General features: G+C 43.8%; 1 protein-coding gene across 7 annotated transcripts in view; it reads left to right on the top strand.

Annotated features, from left to right (window-relative positions):
* Window positions 1-16,213, top strand: part of DUSP18 (dual specificity phosphatase 18) — a 30,473-nt gene that overhangs the window by 4,014 nt on the left and 10,246 nt on the right. For 6 of the 7 annotated variants that reach the window (XM_088475130.1, XM_088475131.1, XM_088475135.1 and 3 more), the window contains one exon: window positions 7,785-7,881. The gene's annotated coding sequence lies outside the window, so the exon portion shown is untranslated. Of the gene's footprint in view, window positions 1-7,784; window positions 7,882-8,556; window positions 8,598-16,213 lie in introns of all 7 variants that reach the window. The other variant, XM_088475136.1, reaches the window with a different exon arrangement.

Raw genomic sequence — 16,213 nt, forward strand, 5'->3', positions numbered from 1 at the left:
GGATCGCTATTGCGATAACGTACACAGATGGCCAATTGTTGCGCACTGCGTATGCACTGCAGTGCGCGAGTTAGCATTGCGATCGCACTGCGATCACTCACGCAGATACAAAGCCATCGCAGATGGAGGGCTGGGACGTCAGCGTTTGGGGGAGTGGTCGGGGAAAAGCAGGCATGCATTTCCGTTTTGTATGCCGTTGCATGGGTGTGCATAAATTAGCCACTGCTACGGCATGCGCAGCTTCAGTGCTCACTGCGTGAGACGAGGTTAGCAAATTCTGAGTAAGGTCACACCTGTTGTAATTCTGCGTGAGGGGCTGGTGTTACTCGATGTTCCCAATGTATACGCAGGACTGCAAGGTGTTACGGTTGTGCGAAAGCGGCTTTGGACGTCTCTATGCTGGCTTTGGGCGTCTTTGTAATGGCTTTGCAATTGCAGTCATTAGCATATATTAGCGTACGTAATCGCAGCTGCAATAATGATCCGTAGTGAATAAGGCCCAGAGTCCAAATAACAGGCACTAGGTTACATGCATGGAAATAGGGTTGAGGCAGAAATGTGATCCAAAGACCGTTCTAATATCCAGTACATACTCTGTACTCAGTGGGGACGATTTAATTCTTTTGCCAGCGGCTTTTTATTTTAAGACACCCGACAGAGCAATTCAATTGTTGCTCTGTCAGGGCGTGATAGCCGCCGGTGCGAGTAGAAATGTGTGAGAAACCCCCTGATTGGGGCACGCTAACTGCAGTTAGCGTGCCCTAACCAGAACTTTAGAAGGGTTTAGCCGTTTTACACGGTTAAACCCGGTCTCATACGGTGACGAAGAGGGCGATAATGAGCGCCCAGAACAATGGAATTGCACCACTGGGCACTCATTAATTATCACATTGTAAAAAACAGTTGATTCACCCCCAGTGGTTGTTAGCAAGCAAACAAGCGAATTGCAAAGCAGGATCAGATACACAGAACAATCACCTAGCATTGATCTCACTATAAATGTTAGAGGGTGTGGCTCCAATCACTCCAGAATCTCTGAGAGTCATTTGCCCAGCCAGTGGCATGAGTACTGATTAAGTGGTAATAAGCAGACTGGAACTGTAGGATTTAGCCAGCAGGCTGGCACCTGCAAAGAGTTATCAGCATACTGGAACTTGCAGAGAGAAATCAACAGATTGGCACTGCTGGAAATCACAACAGCAGACTGAAGCCAAGTAGTTCATCCACAAGGGAAAAGTTGTGCTGGCTATAAGCACTATCCAGTTTATATAGGAAGACTGTTCAGATGACTGGAGGGCCTGTCCTTTTGACCGGGATCTGCCTGAAGCTGATTGATCAGACATCTGTATGATGTCATTCCAACATGGCGGCGCCCATGGGACAGAAGCACGGGAACTGCCAGAGATTCTGAGAGGACCTGAGAGGTAGCATAAGACACCACCGGACCTGGTAATGAGGTCGTGGTATCCGGTGCTTCACAGCCACACTGGCAGAGCTGTTGCTAAACTCTGGTCTTGTGAACCAGTGCCTGTGCTTCTCTTGTTAGGTGGGCGTGACCGTACGGCCTCAGCCTCCACTCCCGATAACTGGTTGGGTTTCAATCCCCGCTGGGTCTTGGGGTATCAGGGATTCCCTCTTACTGTCAGTGACCGCCTGTCTCTGATTCCACCCAATGCGCAGTGGGCGGGTATGTAGCTGCCACCACCAAACTCCTACCTCAGCATTTGGAAACGCTTACTGCTTTGTATGCATCGACTAGCTGTGGCCACACCACCTGATTGGTGTCGGCTGATATTCACTGATCCCTTGCAGTGGACTAGGCTCTGCACTGTAGCTGGCAGAGGGCTTGAGCTTTGGAGACTATTGGCTCAATCCAGAACAGCCGGAGAACGGAATAGCGTTTTGCGCAATTCTGTTGGTTGCAGGATTTAGATGCAGTCATAAGGCAAAGATGTTTATTGCTCAATGGTCTTTAAAAAGACCCTTCCCCTTAGCTTCAAGGGGGTACAGCATACAGAGATGTTCAGCAGTCTTGATATTCAAAAGATACACAAAGATGTACATTTTTACCAGGCACGCAGCCTTCTTTTATGCCACTCCAATTCACATAACCACCCTGTGATTTCCAACCAATCAACTTAAGTGCATGTGCTGGCCACATGCACGTTTAACATTGTCCCGGAGTGGCCACCTGCAGAGCTCGGCACACCCTCTGCTCCATCCTGTCTGCAAGGGACAAAGTTTTCCCTCCAAAACGGACTTCCAGGAATCTGTTAAGGGATCAAGCCTGCCACCTCTGCCTGAATCTGAGCTCCAGAGGTGGGCAAGCAGGGTCCCCGGGCAGTGTTTCCTGGCCACCGAGGGGAAGCCCTTTTGGGGCTTCCTGAAAACAATTAGCTTCTTATGCACCTCCTCATACCACTCTCATGAGGCTGCATAGGAGGACATTTTATTCCCCTGGAAGTGACTGGGGGATCCAGCAACCCACACGGAGCCCTGGATCCCCTGGGACTTCCAGGGGAAACAAAGGTGAGTACAATGTTCTTTTTAAATGAAACACTTAAAATATGTACAATGCCATTTTAAATACTTATATGCTTATACACAGCAGCACTGCAGCTCAGGACTGCTCTCTTGGCTCAGTGCTGCACACACCTTTTATAATACACTTTATTTCGTTTTACACACCATGCTCAGCGCTGGGCTCTAACTATTCCAGTGCTGGGAGCTAGGCTCCCTGTCCCCAGCGTTCAACATTTAGCTCGGCAGTGTAGGTCTGCTGGGGCTCTCTCCTGATGCAATGCAGTACACCTAGCGCCGGTAATTCATTTAAATATGGTGCCTAGCGCCCATTGTTCATTTTAAAAATGGCGCCGCAGCACGGGGGTTAACCCCTTCAGTGCCGTGGCTGCCATTATCCACGTGTGGCCAGCCTCCGGCCACAGTGGGCTATTTAAACTTTGATACTTATGTAATGCCTTGCCAGAACTTCACAATTTTGCTGGCTGAAGCTGAACCCCTGGCTTCCTGGTCTTGTCATGTCTTCAGTCTCCCTGAGTAACTACTGTTCAATCAACTTCCTCCTCTGTTTGTGTCATCTCAGCCTATGGTATAATAGGAGTCTTTAGTGTCTTGTGGTGGGCAATAAGTGGCCCCCCAGATGTTGTAACACTACACATCTCAGCATGCCCTGCCACAGTTTTGCTATTTGGCCATGCTCAAAATGTTGCAATGCATGCTGGGATGTGTAGTTCAACAACCGCTGGAGGGCCGCTTATTGCCCACCCCTGTTCTAGACCATCACCTTTGTGGATATTATTCCAGCTGCCTCCTGCATTTGTATCTCCAGTTCCAATCCCTTCTGGTGCCTTCAACGTTCATTTGTTCTCAGCTATTTCTGTGTTGCCCAGCAGTGTCTCCTCTATATTTTACCCAGCCAATACCTGCAACCCTGTTCTCTCCCTGATGGTCTCACCTAATGCTAACCCAGAGGGCTGCGACCTGTTCGGTACTGCAGCAGTTCAGACTCTCTTGCATTGGTCTTTGGTGAAGATCTGCCTCATTTAGGGTCTGCACCACTGGGGGAACAGTGCCAAACCTGGGTAGACCATCTCAAGGTTCACTACCCCTAGTGCTGCGTGATAACAGGTTCTGGACCACATGGATCCTGCAGGGGAACCCAGTGCAATCCCTGGTGGGAAGAATGCAAAATCAAGAGGCTATCCAGGCTGAAATGAGTTAACTCACATGGATTACCTTCAAATGTCCTGGACTAATCAAGCTTCACCCCATTATGTGGCTGACACTGACCTGACTACACCTCCATTAGGGTCTTCACATTTGTGCATACCTCCTCCAGCAAAATATGATGGAGATCACAAATCCTGTTGAGGTTTCTTGAACCAGTGCGCCATACAGTTTGAGTTACAAACTACTAATTTTACTATCGGCAGGACCAAGGTGATGTACTTAAAGTCAATTCTCTCTGGGCAACTGATTAGCTTTGCTTTTTCAGGAGAGGTCCAAGTCTATCTTAGGGAGTTATTTTGACTATATGGACACACTTCACGTGGTTTTTGTTGAAACCGACAGTGTTCTCCTCAGCATCTAACACTCTGCTAGGGCTATAGAAGCTCTGCCTTTATTGCGCTAGTTGAAATCATCTACTTGCCATTTGCCCTAAATGTTCAGGAAATGCCAGGCCCTAATTGGTACTGGAGAGGCCAAATATGGAACTACTGATCACTCTTCTGCCAGTCCTAAATCAGAAGACTGCTCCATTTCTATTTTAGAGAATCCTGCTGGCTCCATCTCCAGGCCTTGATTGATTCCGGTGCTGCCAGCAACTTTTAGGTCAGCTTTATTGGTATGCCAATTGGCTAACCCTATAAAATCCATCGTGAAGCCCATCTTTCTGATGGTCATTGATCGAAGTTGTATTCCTGTATTCCTAAAGTTACCATCCAGCAACAAACTGTCCCTGTGCAGCTGAAGGTTGGGGTGTTATATTCTAAGAAAATTTTAATTCTTGTTATTCCTAAAGCCTCTAGCCAGCTCATCCTCTGCTTGCTAGTATTCATCCCATAGCAACCAATTAGATTTGAGCTATTATCTTCTAGAAGGTGCTATATAACTGTTAAGTAGAATCTGGTTGCTATGGGCAACATCTCCACTTCTAAAAACACACACTTTAGTAAATATACCCACTAGAGTTATTTGTGCTTTGGTCGTTGTCTTAAGGAAGTGATCCCCCTTCAGGCTGCACTATCTGCCACCCTCAATATAGCTTCTATCCCTCATCCCTATCAAGAGTTTTCTGAAAGCAGCAAGCCAAGGTTAATCACTACATTGAATCTGGGATTGCCAGGGAATATTCCTCCCCGAGAGCAGGTGTATCCAATCTCTCTCCCTGAGGTGCAGCAGTGTTGTACTACATTAAAGAGGACTTGTAGAGGGGCTTCAGACGTCCATCCACCTCTTAGCTGGTGCTGGGTTCGCTCTTGTTAAAAAATAAGAATGGGGGGCTTCAATTTTATTAAATCATATCTATCAGGAGCTAATTCAGAGGGCCCCAACCTGTAGGGTACTGCAGTGGAGCCCAAACTCCCTTGCGGGGTCCCTGGTGAAGACCAGTGTCTCTTTTAGACTCCATGCCTCGGGGGAAGTAGTGCCAAACTTGGGTAGATCATCTAAGGATCCACTGCTTATTGCTTGATAGTAGTTATGCAGTTAATTAGTTCCTTATGTACATTGTTACATAATTGCATGGTTACAGTGTTACTTACATTGTTAAATAGTTATAAAATATAGTTACCTGTTCTACTGCTCAATCTGCTCTTCCAAATACTCCCTCTTCTCCTCCTCTATGCTCCCAACTTGCCATTCCTAACTTCAGATTTTCTCACGTGCTTCTCCCAACCTCTGGAATACCCTCCCATGCTGAATCAGACTCTCATCTACGCTTAAAACTAATCTTTTCATTCATGCTAATGGGCCCTCCTCCAAGCACTACAGCCTATTCTACAGCTCTGTCCCCTACCCTGTTTGGGTCTGCCCATATTCCCTGTAGAATTTAAGGTCTCGCAAGCAGGGACATCACCCATACTGTTCCTTCTATGTAGTTATGTAATCTGTGGATTATGATTAAATATATTTATCTACATTTGTAAACTAGTCTGTATCTGTCCACTGTACAATACTTACATATTTATGTTATATGCTATTCCCTATGTACTTGTGGCACCATATAAATAAAAGATAATAAAATACATCATTACATAGTTACACCATTACATTAAGTGGTTAATTACATTATTTTTTTGTTACATAATAAGTTTATATAATTACATAATAAGCAATACCGAAAAATTATACAGATCCACCAAATTAAAATTTTATAAATTCTGATGATGATGAATAGGACGGCAAAATAAAACCTTTGAGCTGTAAGGTTATTTACAAATATGTTTTGTATGGACAGATTTGGTAGCCAGTTAATGTAATATAACATGAAGTATAATTTTGTATGAAAATGTCATATATCTCTAAGTGACACGCTATCTTGGTTCAGTTTTTTTTTCTTTTTTTTTACGTCTCGAGTGCCCTCCTTTCATGACGGTACATTTTTAGCAGTTAGACCAGTGGGTCCCAAACTGTGTGCCGTGGCACCCTGGGATGCCTCAGGTTTGTGATCCAGCACCAAATCAAATTATTTATGGTCAATGTAATGTAAATATGTGGCCAAACAGAAGCGCAAACCAGCCCACCACCACATAACTGAACCTGAGGATGACAGGTAAGCACAATTTGCTTAATAATTTTTTTCTCAATAAAACAAAATTTTGGCTTTGGGGTGTCGTGAAAACAATGTTGATACTCTAGGGCGCCGCGATTCAAAAGTTTGGGAACCACTGGTCTGGTGTAATGTAAATATGTGGACAAACAGAAACACAAACCTATCCACCACCACATAACTGAACCTAAGGATGACAGGTAAGCACAATTTACATCACTTTACTATTTCACTTTACTACTTTACTTCGTTTTCTTCTGATTTTCTAAATAACAAACAAACTTAGGGGTGCCGTGAAAACAATGCTGATACTCTAGGGCGCCGTGATTCAAAAAAGTTTGGGAACCACTGAGTTAAGCTGCCCACACACTAGACCAACTTTCATCCAGCCAGCCAACTAGTTGATTGGTTGGAATGAAAATGTGGTAACATATGGGAGTAAATGATGATCAGCAATTTGCTCCTAAATGCCAGAAAACAGATGAAAATTGTCGTTCAGACAAGTTTGTTAAATGTTTGATCTAAACAATTTGTTCAAACAGTTTTTTTGTCCATTTTCCAGCGTTTGGGAGCAAATTGCTGATTGTCATTTGTTTCATACCTTACCAGATTTTCATTCCAACCAATCAACTAGTTGGATGGTTGGATGTAAGTTGGTCTAGTGTGTGGCCAGCTTTAGGCTATTGGATGTATTGCTGACCATAAACAGGCTCTAGTAAATGACTAGGTCCTACATAACTACAATATGCTAACAACCACAGACATCTGGACAAAAACTTTACCGTTTGATTCTTGTCTTTTTGTACCTTTTGGATCTCAACGCCTTTTGGAAAACTTATGTAGTTTTCTGTACATTATGTTGTCCTTTCATTGTCCTATTTTCCTTCATAATGATGTTTTTTGCAGTCTCCTTTCACCTTGGTGTGCTTCTCTTACTAACAGTGCTTGAAATACAGATCATTTAGACAGTAGTGAACAGTACAATGTAGAATTCAGGAGCCAGTCACTAAAATCTAGAAACTGTTTTGATCTGTAAAGGAGCCAAGGAAGATGTGCATCCAACACATGAAATGCCTCCAAAACATGAAAGGCCAACAGCATTTGTTAGGTGCATTGGCCAGATCTGTAACTGCAAATATTAGCACCTAGCGCAAGAAGAAAATCTGACGCCCTCTAGCCCTGGGCTGTTGCCTCCATGCTTTAAGTCCCCCTAATAACGAAACTATATACATAAACATTCTGTCAAGCCCCTATAAGTACCAGTTGTGTGCACAGTTTCTCCAGCAGTGATCCGTTTTATCTCTGCTTAGAGCTGAGGCACAAATAATAGTTTGGCATGTATTTTTAAAGAAATTATTAATGTAATATATTAAAAATATACATTGCCAGCATAATATAACTAATAGAAAAACCTATAAAAGGTATACAAACGACAAACTAATACTGTGCAGTTAAAACTCATCAAGTAAAAATATTTGTATCCTCTTTGCAGTGGTGGAACAACGTTTGCTGAAATGATGATCAGATAATTTCTGAAGAACTAACTTGTTTGATCCCTGATCCTGTGAGTGGTGCAGTATACATTTAAGGTAAACATCTGCACAAGTTTGGGTGAAACAAAGTTTAATAACACAGCATCACATATGGGAATGCATACATCTTCACGCCATAAAAATGAACCTTAAAATGAAGTTATAAGAAGCTGCAAATCGGATGTTTCCAGAGAAAGGCCCTTTATGTCTGTATCCAACCACCTGCTCCTGCTTGATAGTGTATTATCTATATTGGCCACTTGCTGGCACTGTTGCTCATGTTTAGTTTACAGTATTCTGTGACTGGAGTGACTTCTTTGGCAGTGTAGGTGGCCTAGATGTAGAAGGAATCAGAAGGGAATTAATGCCTTTTCTCATTCTATCCATCTGAAGATGCTTCACGAAAGTGTAATGTTCTTTTTCCCAGCGAGTGCTCTTCTTGCACAGCTCACTCATAAACAGCTTCTTCTGGTGCACATGGAGGTCAAAGGTCCTATTTTTTATAACATTTATTTCTTTAAGCTGAAAGACACATATAAAGCATATGTATGACCATATGTAATTACTAAAAAATATTTCTCTAAAGTGTATTTGCACAAAAATGCAATATTCCAGAAAACAGTTTAAAAGCTATTTTCATGCATATATGGCTGGTTAAAGCCACAGTAGCACTAAATAAATGTATTTTGTAGGGAAGATGCTTTTTAAATTAACTATGACTTTTGTTGTCAGGACTTCGAGGAATTTGTATTTTTCCTTTCAAAATACCCCTAGTAAGTATCCTCCAATTATTCATTGCTTTTTTTTATCAAAAAGTTTGGTATAGTGGATAGGGTTAATGCCTACTAGCCCTGAGGTCTTGAGTTCAATGTCTGAACATTACACAGGTTCCAGGCTTGGCTCCCTGGAAATTGGCAGTCTGCCAAAAACCTGTGAAAGCTATAAAAGTATCTTTCAACTTCACAGGCTGAGCAACAGTAAAGGTGCCCACAGACATAGCGATGTGCTCACGATCAGCCGATGTGTACGATTTCCCTTGAAACTCTCCCCGGCAGCTCTGCACACGATTTGGTGTCCAATCTTCATACGATCTCTCCTCCATCCAGACTTTTTACAGTGCATCGTGTCCTATATTGTCAGATCTGCCCTACTGCACGGCAGATCTGACGATGCGATGTGCGACCAGCGGGGACGCGCATCGCATCGTGATCGTAAGTGTGGACTCACTATTTACTCAGGATTTGGCCATATTTTACACGATCTGTCGTTCCAATGTGTTGGAATCGGCCAGATCGGGTAAAATATCGCTGTGTGTGTGGACTCATGCAAGTTCATATTAAACCCAGAGTTAGTCCTTTTTAAAAGTGACCAGTCAGCCCTCTGTGTTTGCATGCGTAACTATCTTTGTGGGCAACATGGCAAGATCTTAAAAGCCCCCCCCCCAGAGGCAAAAATCCACATATATTTTGCCCCCACACAGAGCCCATTCATGTTATGCCACGCAGTAGTACCCCTTATACACATTATGCCATGTGGTAGTAGTGCCCCTTATACATTATGCCACACAGTAATGCCCCTTACACATTATACCACACAATAATGCCCTTTACAGATCAGGCCACATAGTAGTAGTGCCGAATATAACACATTATTCCACACAATAGTAATGCCCCTAACAAATTATGCCCTCCCAGCAACTCACCTCCCTGTGTCCCTCCAGCAGCCTGTGTGCCATCAGCAGCCAGCAGGTGTGGATTTGGTGCCGGGCTGCCAGCTAAATTACAACTGGTGCAACAGCAGACATGGACAGACAGCGCCGGCCCAATTTGAATCTGGCGCCGGTCGCGACCCACTCAGAGCTCATGGACCAGCAGCCAATAATGAGCCACCACTGCTGATTGGCTGCCGGTCCGCAAGCTCTGATTGCCTCACAACCGGAAGCGCTGTCTCTCCATTGCTGCCTGCCAGTGCACCAGCTGTAATCAGCTGCTGGGCCATCACCAAATCAACACCGCTGCCACCCAGGCCCACCTTGGTGGCCCTGACTGGACCGGCCCACCTTGTGTGTGTGACTGGGTGAGGGGGAGCGGCGGGCCACTGAGGCAGCTCGGATACCATAGCCACCGCACCCCTTGCACCCACAGTACTTATGCCATGGTTTGCATGCATGTTAGCAAACAGTGGGGTCCTTCTCAGGATCAATGGAATGGGGATATAGGCAAGGACAATGTAACAAAGGCTGCAGGTGTATTTCATTGTCCAGTCTTCAACCCTGGCAATGCCGGGTATCCCAGCTAGTAGCCAATAATATTGGCTACAGTTTTTTGGGGTACATAAGTTTATAAAATATTGGAAAATAAAATACTTTTAGCACCAATTTGCAAGTTCAAAAGCCCACTTCAATACAATATGTCACTATACATGTCCCACATCATTTAAACAGTTTTTTCGCTTTTTAAAGAAAATTACCTGAAAAATGACATCTTTATTAGCCATATTACTATTTCAAGTGTCCACACATTTTCACCTTAAAATAAAGATTTTCCCTACCTTTTCACATGCTCATTTGGGTGCGTACTATAAAAAACCTCACAAATGTGCTGGGAAAATGAAGCACAAATTTGGAATTGGAGTGCAAATGGAAATCGCAGTGCGAGGATCGTGAAGCAGGTGAGAAGTACTTCCCTCATTGGTTAAATGTGCAAAACATTAATACGTCTGTAATTCCCATAAGATTAATACATAAAACAAAATAAACTAAATAGTATAGTAAAATGAACTGTACTTCCTTACCTTCAAATCAAGTATCCTGTTCTGGCTGATATTGTCATTACAGATTACATTGGCAAGGTGGGTTTTGGGCACTAAACCTTGCGCAGATAGTTTAGTTCTGCTTAGATAGCTGCAAGTAATAAAAGCATTATTGTTTTTGTGGTAGATTATCATAATAATAGTTAATGTCCACTTCTCTTCAATGTAGTTGCTTATTTTATATCTGTTAGTAAAGTGGCCAACAGTCAGTTATAATAAGGTTGCCCTATATGTTGATAATGGGCCTGATTCAGCAAGGAACGCAGTTGCGTATACATGCAATCGGTCGATTAATTCGCAGTGCGCATGCGCGAGTGAGATGCATTCAGAACTGCGAACTGAGAGGCTACGCAGAATCATGGAGTGATTGACAGGAATTGCCGTTTGTGGCTGGTGACAGGGGGGTGGTCAGGCGAACGCAGGCGTGCCAGTGCGAGGTCTCATAGCGTGCGCAGAAGTTACCAATTCCTGAATGAGGTCTGACCTGCCTCAACTGTGCATATGGGTCTGATGTTACTCGATGTTATCGATTATTTTGCTATGTTATCAAAGTATACGGATGTAAGGGGAAATCTGCGTCCTTATGTCAGGCTGCGATCGCAATGCCAATGCAAACATTTAAATATCACTGCTGATATTAGCAATGCAATTGCGTGCGTATAAGCAGAATAGCTATCTGTAGTGAATCAGGCCCAATATGCGGTTGATGATCAGTAGAAATCCCTTCTTTTCTCTGAGTTTTCAAAAAGCGTAATTTATATGGGACTCACATTGGAAGATCAACTCTGGCAAAACTGGGATCTCCTGTGCCTTTGTAGGAAAATGAATAAATGTAAGTGTCAGCACAAGAAGCTCAAGTACACCAGCCCCTCTAATGCTGGCCATACACGCTACAATTATCGGGGCGATCCGCCGATATATTGTAGCGTGTGGGGGGGCGACCGAGGGTTAAATATTGCTCGGTCAGGCATGCCATATTGTCCAGCATGCCCGTCCGATGCGATATTTCCCGTTAAACTGTCGGCCGCATCGGGCAGTGTATGCCCTGCGCGGCCGACAGACAGACATTTCCTGTGTTCCTACGGAAGGAACAGGGAAATGTCTCCTCCCCCGGGGGCGGAGTGCGGATGTCTGCCGAATACACTGTGAGAGAAATCTCAGTGTATGCCGGCGACATCTGCGGCTGACAGCCGGCCAGATAAAATGTCTGTCGGTCTGATGTTTTATCTGGCCGTGTATGCCCAGCATAAGGCTAATCAAGAACGTGCAACTGGGATAAACTCTTATTTTACTGGACTGGCAACATAATGGCAATTTAGATGAGTAGCTTTCCCAGATTACTGCTCCAGACCCTGCCACCCCATGTTCTTTGAGACTTGCTGGCTGCAGCACAGCATTTCCAGAATTACTTTGTCAGGTTGGAAACCTTTTTGGTTTGGGTGTTTTGTAAATATCAGAGGGTAGAGGGTCTAGGTGTCCCCAGTGTGCAAACGTATTATCTGGCAGTGCACATAGTACAGACAGCGCATATAGAAGGTGTCCTTTTGGGCTTTTTTCACCCTATACATTTTTCTGAATAGCTCTAAAGAAAGACTTTCTGCTGTGGATCTGCCTCCTACCTTTAGGTTTTCACTCAGGATCTAGGATTAACCCAGTATTCTAATCAGGTCTTGAAAAAATATCTGCTTTTTGTCTGATATAGCACCTCTGAGATCTCCCAGTATTTGAATGACATATTAGACACTACTAAAATTTCATAGATGCATTTTGGATGATATTTTGCCCATCTACTGCACAGGCACCCTGCTTACATATAATGGATGTCATAAGCCTCAACCCTACACACTACCACATCTTAACAGGAATTAAAAGACCTAAGTAAACTTAAAGAAGAGAACGAGATGGCAGAGATCCTAAACCCAGAGGATTAGGAGAAAACAGTTGCTAAAAGTTCAGTATGCATTATATTAAGGAAAGCACCTAGAATATTTTGTATATAGTAGGTGGTACCTCTTCCAGCTTGTCTACACATGACTTTTTCCAGGCACATTTTGCCCCTGCTGGAGAGAATGTAACCTGGAGAACACCTATGTGTGGTGGGATTGTCCTAAGATCAGAGGTTTCAGGTAGGTGGTCCACAATCTCATTAGAGCTATAACAGGCACACAGGTGCCGTCCAGTCTTGTACTCCCTGCTCCTACGTACTATCCCAAACACGCTTAGCCAGACATGGCTCCCAATGTTCTTTTACTGGTCCGGTGGTTGCTGATACTGGGGTCATCCTCTTCCTCCTGCCCTTCCTTTTTATCTTGCAAGCTACACAGAGCTTAAAAGGGGGTTCATCTGATCTGTAATTTTACCAAGGGCTTAATGTTTTTATTGCTCTGTCTATAAATAACTACTCTGTGCTAGAGTATTAGCTCATTAGCTGTGCTACAGTGTTCCTGTTTCCAGCTAATCTGTATCCAGTCACCTGCATCCAGATGAACTCTGAATGCTTTGTCTCAACTAGCTATTGAAGTTCTTATTGTCTCCTGGATTGGCTCTGTTTTTGTGTGTTCAGTCTATAACTTGCTTCCGGGCATCTGGGATGAACTTACGCCACTGCTCAGTCAGCTTGTGTACCAATTCCAGCTTCACGACTATTCTATGTAACTACACTGGCAAGACACATCTGGGGTGGGATGTATTCGGCATCCCGGCGTGCGGGATGCCGATGGTCTTAATACCGGTGCCGAAATCCCGACAGGTCGGGATCTCGGCACCAGTATCCCGACCGTCGCCATCCCGAAGGCAAGTATCGGGTTGCAGGGGGAGGGTAACATTAGCTAGTGGGGTTAGGCACTAGTGGAGGGTTAGGATTAGGCATCGGGGAGGATTAGGGTGCGGGGAGGGTGAAGTTAGGTCAAGGCACTAGGGGGGAGGGTTAGGGTTCAGTATTCTCCCCAGAAAATTTTTCCAGCCGGGTGGCATCAAGAAGTAGCCGGGTGGAGGCCTTCGCAATAAATTATTTAAACTTGAAATAACAATTTATATATTAATTATATTCTTCTTAGATGCCCAGATACTGTCCCCACTTGCAGGCTACATAGAATATATTTTTTATACAGCACTTGCAGGCTTTCTTTAATCAGTTCAGATGACTGTTCCCGCCTGAACTTTTATACAGAAGGAGGGATCTTTGCCCTCCAGCCTGACACCACCCCTGCACTGTGATGGACAACTACCCCCCGCCCCAATGCCACATCCCCTGCTCGGCACTCTCCCATGACCCAATGTCGTGTCCCCTGCCCGGCACCTTCCCCAATGCAGGCGTCACCTGCTCGGCACCTTTCCCCGCCCCAATATGCCGTGTCCCGTCACCTGGAACCTTCACTAACATGTCCTTATTGTCGGTGGACACAGAGCCTCGAATGTGAAGAACGTGACGTCGGTGCTGCTCGGCGTTGCATCCGGTGTCCGTGGCAACAAGGACACATTGAGGGTAACCGGGAATGCGATGCATTGGGGCGGGGGGAAGTGCCGGGCGGTAGGTTGTTTCTGCCGGGCGATGCACCTGTAGAAAACAGCCTGGGGAGAACACTGAGGTTAGGCATCGGGAAGGGTGGGTTAGGGTAGGGGTTAGAGAACTACTCACCATTCAATCCTATGGGTGTCGGGATTCTGGCTGTCGGGATGTCACTGTTCGTATTCTAACTAGCGGCATCCCGGCAGCCGGGATATCATTCCCAACGCATCTGGCGCTACTATAGGGACAGCAGCTTGGGGGCCTTTCTACTGCAAAGCCAAAATCCAAAGATGAAGACTAGAAGCTCATTAGACACCTCTCCTCTGCTATTGCCACCGGAAATCCAGGTTGTTGTAAGCAAATCCACTAAAATGCTAAGAAACCAGTACACTATAACCTGGACAAAAGGTATTTAAATCTATTGGAAACTTTCTGATTTTCACTTTGCTATGTACCATGGAAATGTTGGAAGGATTGTACTAGTTGATGATGCTTATCCTTGCCCATAGACAACAATTAAAATCTAACATCCAGCTGATGCTGCAATACTGCATATCCCCCTACATTCTTGCAAAAGTTAGTTTTAATATTTGGAAATATTTTAATGTAATAATACTGGAAAAATGCATGTATTTAGTTAATTGTACATGCAATTATTGGCAACACTGGTCTGTAGCCGGACTTAATTTGAAGAAGCAATGGCTGCCTTGACAGCTGTCAGCATTCATATGATACAATTCATTTAGGTGTGAGGTCCCATTGGAGTTTGCACGCATTTCTGGGTATTGCTGTGACAGTTTGAAATCATTAAAAAATGCTTTATTCTATGGACAAAACATTTTATTTTCATGAATTGAGGTTTTAAAATATTCGTTAATATCTTTTATAATTATTTTCCACATTACTGGAATTAAAAGTCCAAATATTGGATTTCAGTTCCACTGCACATGTGCTAGCCAACTACCCGGATTATGCATGTGCTTATCTGTAGACTGGCCCAGACATAAGTTATCCTTTACTGCTTTTATCCAGTATTACCAAAGACACACCTTGTTCTCGAAATGCTTGCATGCTTCTAGCCTTGATGTTTTTACTACACAAGATATATATCGTTTTTATTTCATTTAACAGTCTGTCATAAAACTTACAAGGTCGCCATCTGTTGGTGTTCATGAAGGATGTTCCATTTATATTTTTTGAGATATATATCGGGGGTATATTCATTCCATCACCATTGATGGTAAGCCACTGAGTAGAGGGAAAGCATGTTCACATTACTGAAAGGAGGATAAGAAAACAAGTACAATGAATTAATTATAATGCTACAGTCATGAAGAATTCACTTTTTAAATAGTACATTATGTTTAAAAAAAAAGAGAACAAAATCTACATCTATACGATTACTTGAGCTGGCCTATCCATTCTGGTGGTTGGTGAGATTGGGAGAACTTTGAGAGAGTCAATTTAGACGGCTAGTTTTCTATAGCTCACCATGGCAGAACTTGTTACCTTTTTCTTAATTTAGCCCTACTTTTTTTCTTTCCCCTCATACTAGGACATCAGCAAGTTCGAGTGTGTGTGTGTGTGTGTGTGTGTGTATATATATATATATATATATAGATAGATAGATAGATAGATATATAGACAGAGAGAGAGAGAAAAAAAACAACATCACAAATCCCGCACACTCTTACTGATGTAACGCTCTTCTTTAGGTGCTAGGTCATAAACAAATAATTAGCAGCAATGTCCAGAATACCAGACGACCAGCACACAGATAAATGTAGTAGAAAGAGTTTATCGTTTTGAGTCAATCCATCAAGTGCCACAAAAGACAACGTCGTTCACAGTTTAAAGTGCATTTAGTGCCAAAAATAATGGTACTCATCGTATGAAATCAATGAACCATCGTTGCGGCAACAGTGCATGTGACCCAGCCCGACAGCTGTTTCTGTACCCGCCGGTACCTTCTTCCAAGGGCATAACCACACTACTGAGGCTCTCAATCTTATGGTCTCTAAACAAGGTACACCTGGGCTGCATGGTATTGACGTCAGTCAGCACTTACCT

This window comes from Taudactylus pleione, unplaced genomic scaffold (genome assembly GCF_031769625.1).
Source record: "Taudactylus pleione unplaced genomic scaffold, aTauple2 ptg000162l, whole genome shotgun sequence".
Lineage (NCBI taxonomy): Eukaryota > Metazoa > Chordata > Amphibia > Anura > Myobatrachidae > Taudactylus > Taudactylus pleione.